The following is an 18,120-nucleotide window of genomic DNA, read 5'->3' on the forward strand; positions in this document are numbered from 1 at the left end:
AAATGAAACATTACCATTAGGTTAGGTAAATAGATTCTATTGCTTCTCTCACCAAGTCACAGTTCATAATTGGGCAAAAACAAAAAAAATGGACCTTCTCTAATGTTTTCAGCACTTAGAGCTGTCAGAGCTCAACAACTGTCCTGTGATCAGTAATAAAGTGATTCTCTCAAAAATGAAACTACACATATACTGACTTTATTTTCCCAAGCCCTTGAAATCCCTCTCGCAACCAACCCAACATGATCTATCAAGCGCTAAACTGAAATGTGTCTAAAACATTACAAATTTACAACTTTCTCCTTAATTCTGAAACACTTCATTTTGGTCTTTTAGGCATTATTTTCTGGTACTTTGGTAGCAGTAGGCAAAATACATTATCGGAGAAATATGCTACAAAGGGAAAGAGAAGAAGGTTTTGGGCTATGAAGTTATGTTAACAGCTTTCTCAAGCATTATTTAAAAAATTGATGCAATAAATGTCATCTTAAATGTTTTAACATACATTTAATCTGATAGAGTCGGGTTTTGACAATTTATTTTTAAACATAATGTTTCTTAATGAAGTTTTTCATACACAAAATTCATTAGTGTTCAGGACAAAGAAAAATAAGTGAATTTGTACCCCTATGTTGCCAAGTGTATGATTTGTTGGTATGCTAAATAAATATGGTTTTTATATTAATAGATTAATTCCACATACATTATGAAAGTGTGAATTTTTCAATTTTCCTAATTTTATTTTTCAACATCATAGAAGCTAATTACGTTTGTATCTAAAAGATCATTCCTCAAGCTTTAATAATGTGAGGTACGAGTTTATAATGAATTTCAACCTCTTTGTTTTTTTATTTTGAATGTCTCAGTTAATCTAAAGAGAATAATTGGTTGATTAATTCATTCATATATTCAGAGTGATGAATGTGCCAGGTACTAATCTACCTGTTGGAATACAATGGTGAAAAGTACTGGGTCTTACCTACAGTGGTGTGGCTTCCTCAAAGAATGATGGGAAGATATATTGGGGGCTTGGCCGAGGTGCCAGTTTAGGGACTACACTATGTAGGCTTGGAATGCTTTCCTCAGGATGTGTGTATGCCCCAAATTAATGGCCAACTTATGGTGCTGTGACCTCCCCAAAGCTAGAATACATGGGTTAGAAACCATGAAGTAAAAGATTGGCCCCATGGTTATCACTCATACTTACTAGTGATGTCTGTGCTTCTCATTCCTACAATCTAGGCTCTGATGGATTAGGAGTTCTGATTTCTACCATGGCAGGAGGATACTTCACTAGAGGACAGAATAAGTCATAGTCTTGGAACTATGACCATTGTTGGCCATTTTGGGCTTCTCATGCAAGTGGCCCCAAAAGCAGAAGGAAGTCATCACGTTGGTGGGGATAACTGAGTCTGATTTGAATGAGGAGCTATGGTTGCTACTCGTGGTGGTGCTGCTTGGTGGTACCATGGAAGAGCAGGTGTAGAAACCAGGAGCTTCCTTGGGGCTGTCCAGATGATAACAGAAAACGGACTATTGTAAAGACAATGACCTGACTGTGGTGTAGTAATAAAGGTTTCTAACCCCATGTAGATGATGGTTTGAGCCATCTCTCCAGACAAAGCAGTTTAGACCAACTGGAGTGGTGACTAAGAATAGGGAAAACTTAGAATGACATTGGTGGAGGAAAAAAGATGGTTAATATCAGTGACGGCCTGGTGGTAGCAGGGACTCCCTTTCCCAAATAGCTTTTCTTTATCGAGTCTATTGTAGAAATCAGTACTGGCCACACTGCCTTGAAGGCTCTGGGAGAAGTCTCAGTGTTGCAAAAGCTGGACTCTATCAAGAACCTCTTATATCCTACCTCACAACCTCTTGGTTGACCATTTTATTCCAGACATTGGTACCACAACTAGCTGATTGCAGGTGTGACCAGCTAACACCTCACTCCAACTTTTGCCCTAGCGTTCCTCTGTGTGGAACACTTATGGGAACCTGCTCAGCCATTCTGAATCTTTCCTAACACAGCCATGGGATTACCCTTAAAGAATAGGAGATAGAAGCCTGTACCTCTGGTAGACAATTCTGACATGTGTTATGCAGGACTTTCAGAGGAACCCTAATCATATTGAGCCCTAGTTACCCACATTTGTCACCAACTTGATAATGCACTGCTAGATTAGCTTTGCTTTTGTTCTCTTTTCACTCTTCCCATTTTCCCATTTTTGTTCCTTGGCATTACTTACAAAATACATTGCCTACATGCAAGCTCTTGCATCAGGTTATTTTGTTGTTGGGGGCAGGATTGGAATAGATGGGTGATGTAGAATATGATGGTGAGAAATGTTTTAAAGAGAAGTAAAGCAGGGAATGGAGTAGAGGAATATCAAGAGGGAGAGAGGAACTGGTGACATTTGAAGACACCTAAGGAAAAACAATGAACCCTGTAGATCTTCAGGGAAGAGCACCACAGGCAGATGAAGCTGTTAGTGTAAAGGCCCCATGGAAATGTGCCCGGTACATTTGAGGAGCAGCAGAGTGGCCAGTGTGGCTGGAGCTGAATGAATGAGAAAGAGAGTGATACAAAGTAAGCCTATAGAGGCAACTGGGCCAGATGGAATAGGGGCTTTGCTGCCTACATCAGGATATTTAGCATTCTTTGTGTCTCATTTTTTAATGGGGCTAGTAATGCTGACCTCACATGGTCTTGAAAAAGGTCCCAGAGAATGTAGTGCCTAAGAGGAAAGGGCCTGTTTTCCATTTTTATATCTATCTATCGATTGATCTATCATCTATGTCAACATCATCTTCCTAGCTAAGCTGTCTACATTGTACTTCGTAATTTTCTCATCCTCTTCCATCTCCTCCTGTGGCACAGCACTCATTTTTACTAAGTCTATTTTAAACTTTGGCCACACAGGCAGTCATCAAAAGGAACTGGAGAGCTGTGAGCCTTCATGGGGTGAGACTGTCACACATTTGTGTATAGCACATCATATCAGTTGCGTCCCTTTCTCATCCTGTGTCTCCCTTTTGTCTCTGGACTCTGTTACCTCTTCGCCTAAAAGCATTATACTGCAAGGAAAACTTACATCCTGATCACTTAGAAGGACATGTGCTTAATAATGTACTTTCTTTAAAGGAGCCTGTAAATCTCATAGGAAACTTGAACTTCTAATTTATTATTAGTATCAAGAAGACCCTTAGTTTGTTGATTCTTGCTTTATGTTATTCTTTTTTCATTTAGGCTATAAAGAAAAGTGTGAGTCATCATTACTGGAAAGAACAAGGTAATGGTGAGTAAGTTGACTATCATCAGATCATGGGCAAATTATTTGACACCTCCTGGAGCATCTGATTTTATATTAATTATGAAGCAACTTTGATATATTCTCTCCTTCTTTTTTGATATATTCTTTTCTTCTTACGTGCTAATAGAATTTTAACCTGGGCCAGCTAAAAGTTTTCCAGCTTCTTCCCATTTGTGACAACCAAAAATGTTTCCAAACATTGCCGAATATCTCCTGGGGACATTCCTAGTAAGAAACATTCCTCAGGTAGACGTCCTTGGGCAAGTCAGCTAAATCTTTGAAATCTTAGTTTCCTCAAAGGTGAAAATAACAGATATTTGTCTCTCAAGATTACTGAGGTGGGTAGAATTCTAAGATGTCTTAAATGGTTAGGCTTTGTGTTCCCACCCAAATCTCATCTTGAATTCTAATCCCTCGTTGTTGTAGGGAGATCCCTGGTGGGAAGTGGTTGGATTAAGAGGGAGAGTTTCCCCTTTGCTGTTCTCGTGATAGTGAGTAAGTTCCCACAAGATCTGATGGTTTTATAAGGCAGTTTTCCCTGCTCTTGCTAGCACTCTCTCCTGCTGCCATGTGAAAAGTTCAAGTTTGCTTCCCCTTCACCTTCCATCATGATTGTAAGTTAACTGAAGTCTCCCTAGCCATGTGGAACTGTGAGTCAATTAAACCTTTTTCCTTTATAAGTTACCCAGTATCGGGTAGTGTCTTTATAGCAGTGTGAGAATGGACTAACGTATACTTCCTACTCCACACTTTGGGCTACTAAAACATCTGTTAATTTTGTATCTGGTGATTTTACTTCTCCTCCGTACTATGAATTCTACTTAAAATAAACTATATGAGATCCATTCATTAATTTATTTGCCAGATTATATTTAATCTAATATAAATAGATTATATATAATCTATATATAAATAACAATTTATAAAAATTTTTATGATTGTGACTTGAAAAATATTCACACCTTGTCATCCTTCTTTACAATTTTTTTCTGCCTTTTTAAACAAGGTAGTTTGGGCCTCTCATGCTTTATTTTAAAAGTATCTTAGTATGCCTGATATGGTGTCAGATACCAGGAATATAACAATGTATAAGACATGCGTCCCCATGGAACTCAGAGCCTTGTGGCAAGGGCATTGAAAAGCAGTTGTGGGTGTGATGTCCCTAGCAAAGGAAAAGTACAGAGATTGGAGGAGCTGATAACATAGGCACTAGTTGGGCCTGAGCAGTTTTGTGAGTCTCTGTGATATATTCCTCATTTATCCACTTATCCTGCCACTTAAAGTCTGCCAGAAATATTTAGAAGCTAGAAACTCAAGCTGGAAGAAGACATACTCTGACTTCTGACACAAGGCAACGTGCCCATGGGAGCAACTGGGGAGGAAGTTCAGTGGAGGGCTTCTGTGATGGGCCAGCCCCAGAGCCCCTTAAAGGGGAGCTGCCAGGAGACTCAACTTGGGTTCTGAATTATGCAGTTAGGTCTAATTGGGATTTAAACTAATAGGTTAGTTGCCAAATCACTTCTTTCTACTTTATCCTCCTATCCCCTCTATGTCTTCACCAAAACCAAAAACAAAGGAAGTAGAAACACTTTTCTTAGATAAAATTAGCCTCCTACTTGGTGGTACTTCAAGTGGTAAGGCTACTGATATGACTTCAAAATTGATGCCTAAAATTACAGGCAGTAGATAAAGCCCAAATCACAAAATGATTCTTGTGGACTATTTTAAAGCTCAGACTCCCACAATCCATGCCTAGAACAGGCATGCAAATATGAGACCTTTGACATCAGAAAATATAAACCAAGAACAAACAAAAAGCAGATACTTAGGAATTCTAAAATTTGAGAATTTTTACAGTGCCCAGCATTAAAAACAATACTGTACCCCAGAGCAAACATGATATTTCATACATATTACACTATAAAAAGACCAAAAGAATTTGAAAATAATTTTTGGAATCTCAACAGAATTGGGTCAAACTTTTGAATGTTCATGGCACTGTAAAATAAATAAAGTAGGGATTTGACTATAATCTCTTGAGTGTTTTAATCAACAATTATACTACTCAATTTAGATTTCAAAGTAGAATCTGTTTCTTTAAATTTAAATATATTCATCGACACATTAAATGTCATGCTATTTTGGGATGAATAGATTATTTTTATTTAGAAATAAATGTATAAGTTTTACTGTCATGCTTCATTTCTTTAATTCTTCACTTGGCTTCTGAGACATAGCACTCTCCTGAATCCAGTCCTTCCTCACGGATCATTTCTTCTTAGTCTTGCTTGCTGGGTTCTCCTTATCTCCCTGAACTCTAAACAATGAGTGTCTAAGAACTCAGCCTTTGGACTTCTTCTCTTCTTCTCATGGCCTCAAAATCTTGAAGCAAAAGCTGTCTCCCTGACATAGAGACTCCTAGATGCAATTGCTTACTCAACCCCATCCTTAAATGTTCAAACCTTTATCCACTTGCCTCCACCAAATCTGCTTCTCCCAAACTTTTCTCCATTTAATAAATGGCAATTCTGACCTTCCATTTGCTCAGATTAAAAACTTGGAATTATCCTTGACTTTCATTCTTTCACATGTTTAATCCAATTTGTTGGCAAATCCTATCTACCCCAGCTTCTAAATATATCCAGAATGTAACTTCTCCATCCCATCTCTACTGATAATACAAACCTTCCTCATCTCTCATCTGCATTATTTCAACAGCTTCTTAACTCGTCTATTTCCTTCCCTTTTTCTCTCGAGGGTCTATTCTCAGGGTAGCTCGGGTTTTCTTTTCTAAGTCATAAGGCAGATCACATCACTTATCTGCTAAGGATCCTTTGAAAGCTGTTCATCTGACTCAGAGTAGAAGCCACTCAATGGATGCCCCCCCCAACACACACACATTCTCTACCATCACCATTTCTCTGATCTCATTCACTGCAGTTCTCTTTTTCTTACTCCCACTGCCTCTGCCACATTGGCTTCCCTGATACTCTTCACATGTTCCAGGGAGGCCCCTGTCTCAATGCTTTGACAATTGCTTTTCCCTCTGCCTAGAACATGGCTAGCTGCATGGCATCCCTAGCTGCATGGCTTGCTTCCTTACTTCCTTTGGGGCCTTTTGTGCAAATGTCATCTTTTCAGAGAGGCTCTCCCTAAACATTATCTTTTCTGCCTGATTTTTCTCCATAACACTTATCACCAACCAATATACTATATATATACGTATCTCCCTACGATAGTGTACATTCCACTGAGACAGACATTTTTGGAAGTTTTATTCATTTCTTCATGGTAAAATTATAATTTAAAAATAGCTAATATGCACACATTAAGAAGCACGTGTATCACACATTTAATAACTAGATGAGGCACATGGCATAGTGAAGTCTCCGTGTGGACTTAGTTTTGAAACAAATCATGGATAGTTAAGGTTCATCAAATGATTTAAAGATCAAGGCTTTTGCTTAGATGAAATTATTACAGAGTTTAAAGATATAATATTTAAACAATCATGAAAAAGTGACAAAAACTGTTCCTAGAAAAACATTAAGTTTAAAATGTTTGCTAATTACGTTAACCTATAATTACCAACAGATTTTTATGTATTAATAAACCATCAAACAACTCCAAGAAAGCAGCAAAAGAAACTTCTGTCTTAAATAGAGTGGATAGCTGACTATAATAGAAGACAATTCTGCAATCCACAGTACAAGACAAGTTCTCATGACTATTAAAAATCTGTATAGATCCCAAGAGACTCCAAATAGAAGCAGGCCAGACATCATGGCATCCATGCAAAATTAGGTATGCCAATTTATTAAAAGTACCTTTTAGAGAGGATTGATGGTTCTTTTAAATTCTCTTGCTGCAAAACAAAAAAATAAGATGAAATCCTAATATCATGTTTAACTGGCTGACATTCTTTCTGTTTTTTTAATAAAAAAAGGATTTCAAGTGCCACAATACCATATTCATTGTCAAACATAAGAATGATGTGTATGAATAAGAAATAAGTGGAGATGAGCGCAGCATGCATCGGTGTCCATATCAATCTTGTAAAGTTGCACATATTTACAAATTCTCTTGGCTCTGTACTTTGCCTTTCTGGGAATAATAATCTTTGGAATTTAGGACTGTTTGTTTACAATTTAGGAATATAATGTTTAATTTTTTCTGATATGAATGGGACTTATTGGTAATGGCATAGTCTTATTGTAAACACACCCATTTCTCAATAAATTCACAGCTTGGTGCTTTGGCAAAAAGGAAATGCCATTTAAAGGACAGACTGCCAACTGAAATAGGATGCAGAGAAACAGGAGTGAGGAAATTATTCAAAATAAAACTCATTCCACTACTAGTTGAACATTATTGAATCAATCAAGATTATAATTTGGGCGCTAATTTCACCTGCTAATGGAGAAGTCTGTCACAACCTCTAAGATTTTGAACTCAGATGTTATATGTTTTACAAACTTAAAAGATAAAGCAAAGGTTTGACTACTGTTTCCCACCCCTTTGTGAGTCTTTAACTTATGCAAAAGCTTTGTTAGGCAGGCTGGCAGCAGCCTTAAGTATTTTATTTCTCCACTGCTACATGAAGTCAAATTGCCATGGAGTGATAATTGCTCAGAAACTGAACTATAGGAGGCTCTGTCCATACGGTGTATCATCAGACAAATATTTCAAAGGGAATATTGAAACTCAGAGAGGCACAAATGATCTCGGCTGTGGAAGTCTTAGGATTTCAACTTCAATCAAAGGGAATAGGACCTGCTTCAAAATAGTCGTCTCCACGCACACTGCAGCCTGAAGTTAGCCCTGCATAATTACAGACAGTTCGTGTCAAGTGAATGGAAGGCTCCCCTTAAAGCAGGAATGCATGCATGGCTCTCAAGGCAGCCCATTTGGATGATTTGTGGCATAGGATCAGAAATTGCTTCAACTTGTTTGAAAAAAAGAGCAACATACTTTAGAAAAAGAACACAAAATCCCATGTGATCTTGATTCTCGGAAACACCTATTTTCTTAGTAAATGTAAAGCATAGAGGAGTGCATCTTGTATTATTTATTCCTGGCCGGGAGTGTATATCAGAGTGGAAGGGCTTTGTGTGTGTGTGTGTGTGTGTGTGTGTGTGTGTGTGCTGGCATACAGGATTGGAATGAGACAAACAGAGCAACACAAATATTCCATTGTTTGCCTCTGTAGACTGAGGGATTGGAGACAAAGGTGCTAAAATGCTGGAGAAGCACTTTTGCAGAAATGCTGGTGAGAAGCACCAAATGCTACCCTCCCGTCTCCCCAGCTGCTTTCATTTCTCTGGAGCTGAAACAAAGGTAACTCTAAAAGCAAACACACACACCCACAAGTAATAGAAAGGTGATGTGCCGAGTCACAGTTACAAATGAGAAGAATATTCTCATAATATTTACAAAAATGAGAACCTACTCGGAGCCCCCCTCATCACCATGCATACACCCTCAATTAAAACAATGCCCCTGATAGCAGGCAGTATAATCTGCATTTTATTTCACTCATGAGCAAAATAACAAGTTACTCAGGCCTGAGGCACTCATGAGTGATATGGGGCGTGTAATATCCTTTCCATTGAGTTTCCTATTATTAAGCTTGAAATAAGGAGTTCAGAATTAACTGTGACAATGATTTTATCTAGTGTTGGCATCACCATTAGCTTTTGCAGTTTACTGCTAATAAAACTTTAAATTTGCTATTACTTCTAATAACCTTCTTGCCACCTTAGCTGTAGAAATTAGACAAAGAACCCCGCTGACATGTGGCTAGTGACATTTTCTGGAAGTGTAGAGAACTCTGATGACAACAGTGACTATTATTTACCAAAGTATAATAAAGCCAGGCCCCACTGGCCTTCGGCAGCCTAATTTAAAGCACCTGTTCCTGGGGTTTGAAGGGGCCTGTAAAAGAACAAAGCATAAAATTTTGGTTTCTGTTATTGTTGTTCCAAGCATTACAGTTTTATTTTATAGCAGTCCAGTAGATTCTAAAGTAGGAAAAATAATTTGTGACAAGGGCTACATGAGTGAGATGAAATATTCAAGTCATTGCTCAACACAGAAACTCAAATTCATTCACCTAAAACATTAAAAAATGAGGCAATGATAGATACGTTTGTGAGCTTGATCACTTTCTGTCAAATCTCTAGTTTCTTTCAACCCTCCCTCTGTGATATTGGACATTGCCCTTCCCCAATTCACAACCCTAATTATAGGGTAATTGTTGCTCCCATTTTCTCATATTGTCCACAGAATTAATGTGTGTCTGAACATTGTGACTTCTGGCTGTAGCTGAGATCTATCTTGTTACCTTGTCCCAATAAAATTTTCCCAAACTACGAATAAACAAACAATAATGAGACAATAGACTTAAGCACTCAGAAAAATATAATAATGAATCATTAAATATTTTTTAAAGTATTTGCTTTTAATCACAGTGAAAAGCATTAGCCAGTCACCAGACTTTATCTGGGAACCAGTGTGTATTTGGGAACCATCGGGATTATGTCTGGCATATGAAGTCTTTCCCTCACACGTGTTCATCTCAGGGTATATTGTGATATTGGCAGGTTTGCTGTTTACTCTCAGTGGGCAGTGCAATTTTTTGCTGAGAAAGTCTGAGTTCCAGAAGATTGGGGAATCAAAATAAAGCCTGTTGGTCAAATAAAAACATATCTTTGTGCAATGTTTCCTTTTCATTCTATCTTCTTTAGTCAACTCTCTCCTCATTTTACATAATTGAATTTTATTAAGAAATGTGCAGCAAAGAAATATTTCTCCCAAGACACTCCAGTGAAGATGTTCTCTTTGCCAGCACTTCTAGCATCACTTTGAGCAAGATGGTCTGTAAGTGGCAATAGACAAGGGAGCAACCTCTTGAGAGTTCCTGAGTTGTGAATGGGTTTTTGATAATTGGAGGAACATGCTCAGACCCTTTGCAGCCTTTACAGACTTGATTACGGCCACAGCAAATGGTGGGACTTCCTTTCTCAAGTAACTTCAGCATCATTCTGTTTACCCAGACCACTATAATCGCTTTCCTAGTGAAGGATAGGCATGTACCCATTTCACCTTCCTCCTTTTTTTTTTATCTTTTTATTATTTATTTATTTATTTTTGAGATGGAGTCTTGCTCTGTCACCGAGGCTGGAGTGCAGTGGCACGATCTCGGCTCACTGCAACCTCCGCCTCCCAGGTTCAAGTGATTCTCCTGCCTCAGCCTCCTGAGTAGCTGGGACTACAGGCACCTGCCACCACGCAGAGCTAGAGCTTTGCTACTGCTTTTCGGGGCCAGCCTTTCTGAACCAGAAAAAAAGGTATATGGGTACCAACACGAGGTCTAACTAGGAGTCAGGAAAGGTGAGTATGTGTGAGATGGCTAGGAGGCTAAGCGCCAAGGGAAGCCCTTGGAACTGGGTGGGATATCAATGGTATTCTCTTGTTATGACTTTCTTGGTGACCCAGGAAGTATTTCTATGGCTTTTGTTAAATTTTCCAATTCGCTGTCAACTCTGGGAAATGCTATCTTGGTATTCTAAGCCAGGACAGAATGTTGTCTTCCCTTTAATGAGCCAGGACTTTATTCTCTGTGAATGTGAACTATTTTTTGCACATCTGGGATGCATCTGTTCAACCACAAAGCGTCAGTTAAGAAAGAAAGAATTCAGTAAAGACAGGGATATTCAAGTCCAGCCCATTCTGAGCTGGCTGGGAATTTGGTTATAATAGATAGAAAATGACTGAGCACCAGGTGAAAATTACTGATGGATAGACAGTGTGAAAGGAAGCACACAGCTCCTGGCCCTCATTGCTGACTCCTCCAGTTGCATGTGATTCCTGCTCCTGTCAGGGCCCCATCCCACGTTCCTGTCTTCAGTCCAAACATCCTGTTTCTAAAAACTCCATTTTGATTTTGTAAGTTATAGACACGACAGTTGGGGAAGAAGGAGAGAGAAGGATCTCCTGCTTTAGCATCCAGGGGGGCTTGCTCCTGATCTGCACCAACTTAGGGGTATGAAAAGGTGATTGCAAGTTCCCATGGGACTCTTGTGGAAAACGTGTGTTTGGACTCGAGTTAGAGCCACTGAAAGTTAAATTGTCAGTAGGAATGGCATTGCTAATATGAAGTAATGCATTTTGCCTTTCTGAGATACCTCCTCTCAACAGAGCATTGGAAAATACAATTGATTCACACGTTTGTCTTGCAAAAATGGGGGACTAATTTCCATAGATTGCCTTGGATTTTATTGCCTTTGGATAGCTACAAATAATCCATGTTTGTTAAAATTCTTTTTTCTTATTAAAATAGTGAAAACATTTCTAAACTCATTATTTACCCCATAAAACAGTACTAAAATTGCATGTACTTGTTCCCAAATTGCCTTCTTCTCTAGTAGTTACTAATCACTTGGACTACTCATCTCAATTGCTGAACCACAACAACAAAACAAAAGGTATCTTTGGTTATATACAAACAGCTTTCAATTCGTTAATTAGGGCTAATTGGAGAGCAATTGAACTTTGCTCTACTTATGTTGTTCTCTCTTTAAACTGTAAGCTGATGGCATTTTGCAGACAAATAGAATGAGCAGCCTTCCTGAGCCTCATACTCTTTATTCATTCTGGTTCTATACTTTCCTTGTCAGTGCTGGTTTATATAAACTCTAGGAGTGCATCTGTGCTTAGCACACATGCTAGGGGGAGACTAAGGTGGCCGGATAGAGCTTGGTAAAGAGAACCCTTGGTGTAAGTTGGGGTAAGGAAACGTGTCCAGGAAATCTCTTCGGATTCACTTATTCTCTGTGCTATTTACAGATATTTCCTCTGTAAAAGTAAAATAAAAAAGTTAGACTTTTCTGTTACTCTGTTCCAAATTATTAACTAACATGATTTCTCTGGTTCCTTTTATCAGCCTTGTAGGGTGGGCAGTTTTCTTAGCCCCATTTCTCTGATAAACAGAGGTTTGGAGAACTACCTGGAAAGGGAACATGACACAGTACAGTCTTTGAAGTAAGACAGCCTTGGGTTTAACTTCTGCTCCACTCTTTCTGTTGTTTACTTTAGCATGTTTCTGAAACACTTGGAATTTTATGTTCCCTCATTTCTTTATGGAAGGATAGTACCTAAAGATTTGGTGAGGCTGGGAGTCAAAAGTTAAATTCAGTGAGTTCAAGATTCATTTATTTATAAAACTCTCATTGAAATTCTAACTATGTGCCATATAAGGTACTGAAAATATGTAAGTAAACAAAAAAGGTGCTGTCCTCCAAAGAATTTTGATCCAGTGGAGAAGACATGCAAGGTAACAGAAATTCAAAAGACAATGGGATAGCACTGTGATATAGGAGGTATGTACAGTGGCCATAGGAGAATAAGAGTGAGGCAGTCATCTGACTCAGTTTGGAGAAATTCAAGAAGGGAACCTAGAGAAGGTGACAAGTTAGCTGAGACTTGAAACAAGAGACAAGTTAACAAAATCAAGTGATGAGCGAACTTAAGGCAATGGTACTTAGGAAACAAATGAGTGATGGCAGATGCCTATACAGAGAGTTCAGGGAATTACAAATATATAAGTTATGGATGAGAGCACAGGGTTCAGGGGAGTTGCTAGAGAAGTAATTGATAGGGTAAAAGGTAGTGTAGGTTTAAGATTATAATTAAGAAGAGGTGGAATCAGGTTTGAATGCCAACTTTCTGATTTCAAATCCTATCCTTTTTCTTCACAGTCCTATCCCAGGTCAGCATGAGTATGGATGTTGATGTGTGTGTGTATATGTATGTGTATGTGTATATGTGTGTATGTCCATATGTATATGTGTTCATTTGTATGTGTTTGTGTATGTGTGCATGTGTTTATCTGTATGCATGTGATATGTGTGTATGTATGTGTGTATATATGTGTGTATGCCCATGTGTATGTGTGTATATGTGTGTTTGTGTACTTGTATTATGTACGTGTTTATGGCTGGATATGTATGAGTATGTATATAGGTGTATGTGTGTATATCTATGTATGTATGTATGTATGTGTATGTGCATTTGTGTGTGTAAGTGTATGTTTGTATGTGTGCATATGTATGTCTGTGTTTATGTCTATGCATGTGTATGTGGGTGTATGTATAGTCATATGCTGAAATGAGTCCTTCACATATATACTTACCACTGTAAAGCTGGTATTTTCCTTACACACGACATGTAAATATACATTTTAATCCTGTTCTAATGAAATTGGAGTGTCAACATACTTCGAGAGACATCTTTAGCTATATATTTTTCCTACAGTTATCTGCACTTTAAAAATACAGAACAATTGAAGCCATTCAAAACTGTTCGTGAAATATTCAAGCTTTAGAAAGTTGTTTTTGTTGAGAGTGCAAGCAAAGAATGAAAGCAAAGCAAATTTGGGCAGAACATAGTTATCATTTTATCTGAAGTGAGAACCAACCATCCTAATGGACTTAAAGGATTGTGAATATTTTTCCAGTGACTGGCAATTGTAGAGAGAACTCTGTAAGTAGGCTAGGCTATTTTTTGCACTTGATTCATTGTAAATTTAGATTCATAGATAGGTGGATAATGGATAGATATTTTATCTATGTAAGGAAGTAGTTGTTACTTTTTTTTTTTTTTTAATACAACCAATATGTGTTACATAATACCTGGATTCAGCATGGAATGTAAATTTTCTGGATAAGAATGTCAGGTTCCTAATGAAAATAGATAAATTTGTATTTTTAAAGTAAGATCCAATGGCATTCTAATCCTCTAATTCTAACCCAGATCATTTGATTGCAGAAAGCATAATAAAAACATCTGTGAATAAAAAAATACACAAAACAAAAATAACTGAGCTCATATCTAATACCTAACAGATTTAAATGTTTACAATAAAATGGACTCCTTACAAGGGTGTGATTTAGAAAGGAAAAAGTCAAAAGTTCATATACATTTTAACCTTGTTTTGACAAACATATGATACTGATATCACTCTTTTTATGGATATAATGCATATTTTAAAATATAGTCTATGATTAAATGTCTTTAAAGCAAATCCCAGTTTCCTGTTGTTTTTCTTATTAACTAGGGGGCATATTTCAATAGTCTGATTAGGAGAGTTTTTTGAGCAGAGAGTGAGGAAGAGGTTAGTTATTCCCATGGCTCCTGGGAATACTTTCACAGTATTTCTGCTTGCTGTAATGTTGTATTTGCTAAGACGTGGAAGGCAAAGGTTAACAGATTTCCATTGCTTTTGTTCTGCTTTGTTTAATTTCGTTTAACTTCTATTTCGGAAGATCTTAACAGTTTCTCCCACTTACAGATACTCTTACTTCATCCTTGTTCTTCCCAAAGCCGAATCTCTCTCTTAACTTGGTCAGGGTATGTCATATGTGCAGCAAAAAGCTGCATTTTTGTTTTTCTGCTGAAGCTGAAGAATTGCAATTATATTGCCAGTTCTATGAGTATAGAGCACATATCTAGAATAAAATACTCTTATGATACAATGTTTTGTTTTGTTTCATTTTTGTTTGTTTTTTTAATGTGCCCTTCTAGATCACTCTGGGGCTTTCTCCCTTGGCTGTATGTTTCAGCAGGCTGATATGAATAGACTGTGAAACTAAGCTTTTTTATCTGGTTTTCAGTGGGGTTCACCCAATAGGAGCCCCTGGTAGGAAGCTAGAAGACATGAAGAAAGAAAAGTCGGGGTGTTTGTTCCCTCAGTTCATGGATTGGCAGTGTCTGAGCTCCTCTTCCATCGGCCCCAGCTCCTGTTGGGTGGCCTTCCCTTCAGACTCAGGCTGCATGGACTCTTTAAACATTCCCTTCTCTCTTCACTTCAGACGTGGTGGTGGTTGGGAGCCTCAGGAATGCTTGTTTCACCCTCCTTGGTTGAATTCCCTTAACCCTGCCCATGCTTTGTGCCTCTGTTGAAACTCTTTAATTGCTTCTTTTGAATTTCTGTTTCTTGCCAGAACTCTGCTTAATGCAACTTCTTAAAGCCCCAAATGAAGAAAACAATGGAAACAAATAAATTTCAAGTTTGGGCATTGAATAAGCTGAAACTTGTTTCCTTGCATCATCATATACTGTATAAACCAAATTTATTTGAATATAAAGTGAATAATCTCTTTGAAAAAAGAGGTCTAGTCAAGACTCACAAATTATTAGTATTGCCCCATGCTTAGTACTTATTGTAGACCAAACATGTGCAAATGGTACCAATTTGTACTGGAAAGTAAACTGTGTTTTCTTCTGTCCTGGAAGGCCAATTTTATTTGAATATGACACTTTATTTTTCATGCAAAGGGATGTACAAAAGATGGAATTACAGAAGCTAAATATAGATGACTTCAAAGCCACAGTTTTGGGCATTTTATAGGCTCCTCATTCTGATAATGGTAAAATCCTGCCTGCCAATCAGTTGGCCTGTGCTTAAAAGACAAACTTCATTTTGTAATGACTTACCACTAACTCCATTAATGCAATTTGGAGGGTTTTGCTTTGTTTCATTTCATGGCTCATTTCTTGCTCCACACTTCCTTGGTCTCTGGTGCTGCTTTCCACCATAAGTTAGAAATGAATTTTTTAAAATAAGCACTTGTACTTTGAACCATAAAACAAAATCTGAAGCTGAAATCAAAGGCAGAAGGTAAATTACTTTTAGTGCTCTGCAAAGAAACTTTCATTTGGCTATTTCCTGTTGTTCTGAAACTCTGAAAATCAATACAGAAACATATCATATTCTGAAGGCAGGTCATCTGTGCACTAGGTGTTTTTAACAGTTGGCTTTGAAGGGGATACTTATGCCCCCTTGACATGAATCTACAGTTCTTTGCACTAAGTGTCCCCATGAAACTACATTTTTGCTCAGGCTATCCATCTCAATGGTTATTACTTTTTACTTTTCCAAGCTCCCATCTTCTATTATAGATTCACTGATAGATCAATATGACAGAGGCAAAATAAAAGTCAGTTAGCTGTACATGTCTATTATGAGCCTGAAAATTCAGACACACATTTCTCCTGACAGAAGCCAGGCACGTAACTGAGCCGTTACATGTCTGGGTGGTTTTCTAGTCCTTTCTGTACAAACTCACATTTCTGGACATCTTTCTTAATTTTGAGGTCCTCATGGCCTGTCAGGGAGTTAGGAGTGAGTGGCTCCCTAGGGGCAAGAGTGATTTTAAAATACAATCTTCACTTTTGAAAGGAGAGAACAGAACACATTTGCTGCTGCACTGAGGCAGTAAAAAGGAGTGCTGACATGCTCGGTTCCTAAACCACAGGCAAGCAGACTGTGAAACCAAGTGTTGTTTCAAAGTCAAGGGAAAAATCTTTGCAGTCCTCTGGTGGGAAATGGGAATGTGAAAGCTGGCTTTGGGCAAGTAGGAAACCTCAGGTTTCCTCTGGGGTTGATCCTTTCAGCTATTAATCAGCAACCATTTTGAGAAAGAAGTAGAAATCTGTCAAACATTTAAGCTACTGTCCACTAGATGGTCTAAAATATCTACTAGTATCAGTTGGGACAGAGTGCTTCAGGGACATGCCAGAGAAGGAAGACATGGGCAGCAAAAGAGGCTGAGATTCAAATGGTCTCGTATTTTAAGATTTTTAGCCCTTATTGCAAGTTCTCATGGTTAGATTTGTAGCAAGAGATATAAAACTTGTAAAGCCCACCAAGATTATTAGAAATTCAACTAAAATGTAAGACTTTTAATTCATTAATGTATCATGTCATGCATGGATTTGACACTCATTTATTGAGCTCTTACTGGGAATCAGACACTGTGCAAGGTGTTCAGGTTGGGAAAAGGCTGGTTTCCCTTCCTCAAGTAGCTTCCAATTCAGCAGCAGAGAGACAGGTGAATAGCAATTATGTGTAAAATACGCAGACATTTTCACAGTCTTATCCACAATCAAGAATCCATACATGTTTATGAATCCAAAGAATGCTATACAGCAGGTGGCTATAGGGAGAGGTAATGGCAGGAAAAAATGAGGATGCAGGAATTAACTAATTAAAATGAATTACAGTAATAAAAGAAAGACATTATATGGACTGGTAACAATTGGCTATGAAAAAAGTTTACAGAAAAATAAAACAAAACCCAGGAATGATAATGCTGTGTGATGTGTACATATGTACATAGAGCACTGCTGGCAACATGGACGAGGGTGCTTTGCTCAGTGGGTTTAGGACAGGTAGTTTCTGATCCAGTAGCTTAAAATACGAGAGGACACAAATCTCAGATTTAGAAAGGCCTCCTGGCAGAGTTGGTGCTAAAAGGACTGCAAGAGGATGAGGGGGCTTATCAAGTGAAGAGAGGTCAGTAAAGCTATATCCAAATCTATATAAATATTATAAATTCATCTATTCTATTGTAACAAATATATAACATGAGATACACCCTCTTAAATTTTTTAAGTGTGCAGTACAGTATTGTTAATGCTAAGTTCAATGTTGTACAGATTTCTAGAACATTTTCATCTTGAATGAATGAAACTTTATACCTGTTGAGCAGCAACTCCCCATTTCTGTCTCTCCCAATATATTTAATTTATTTGTAATTTTAATTTCTTCTCCTCTACCACACATAAAGACAAGGGAGCACTTATTTGAAGGCACGAGAGAGAACAGCAAATGTTTATTAGCTCCAAGGGGAGGGAGTGGCAAGATTTCCCGCGGCTGTCGGATTATGAAAGGCCTTCCAAGTTATACTATGAAATTTTTTCTTTTATCTGGATGGATTGGAAGCCACTAGAATTGTTTTTTGTAAGG

This window comes from Pan paniscus, chromosome 1, assembly GCF_029289425.2.
Source record: "Pan paniscus chromosome 1, NHGRI_mPanPan1-v2.0_pri, whole genome shotgun sequence".
Lineage (NCBI taxonomy): Eukaryota > Metazoa > Chordata > Mammalia > Primates > Hominidae > Pan > Pan paniscus.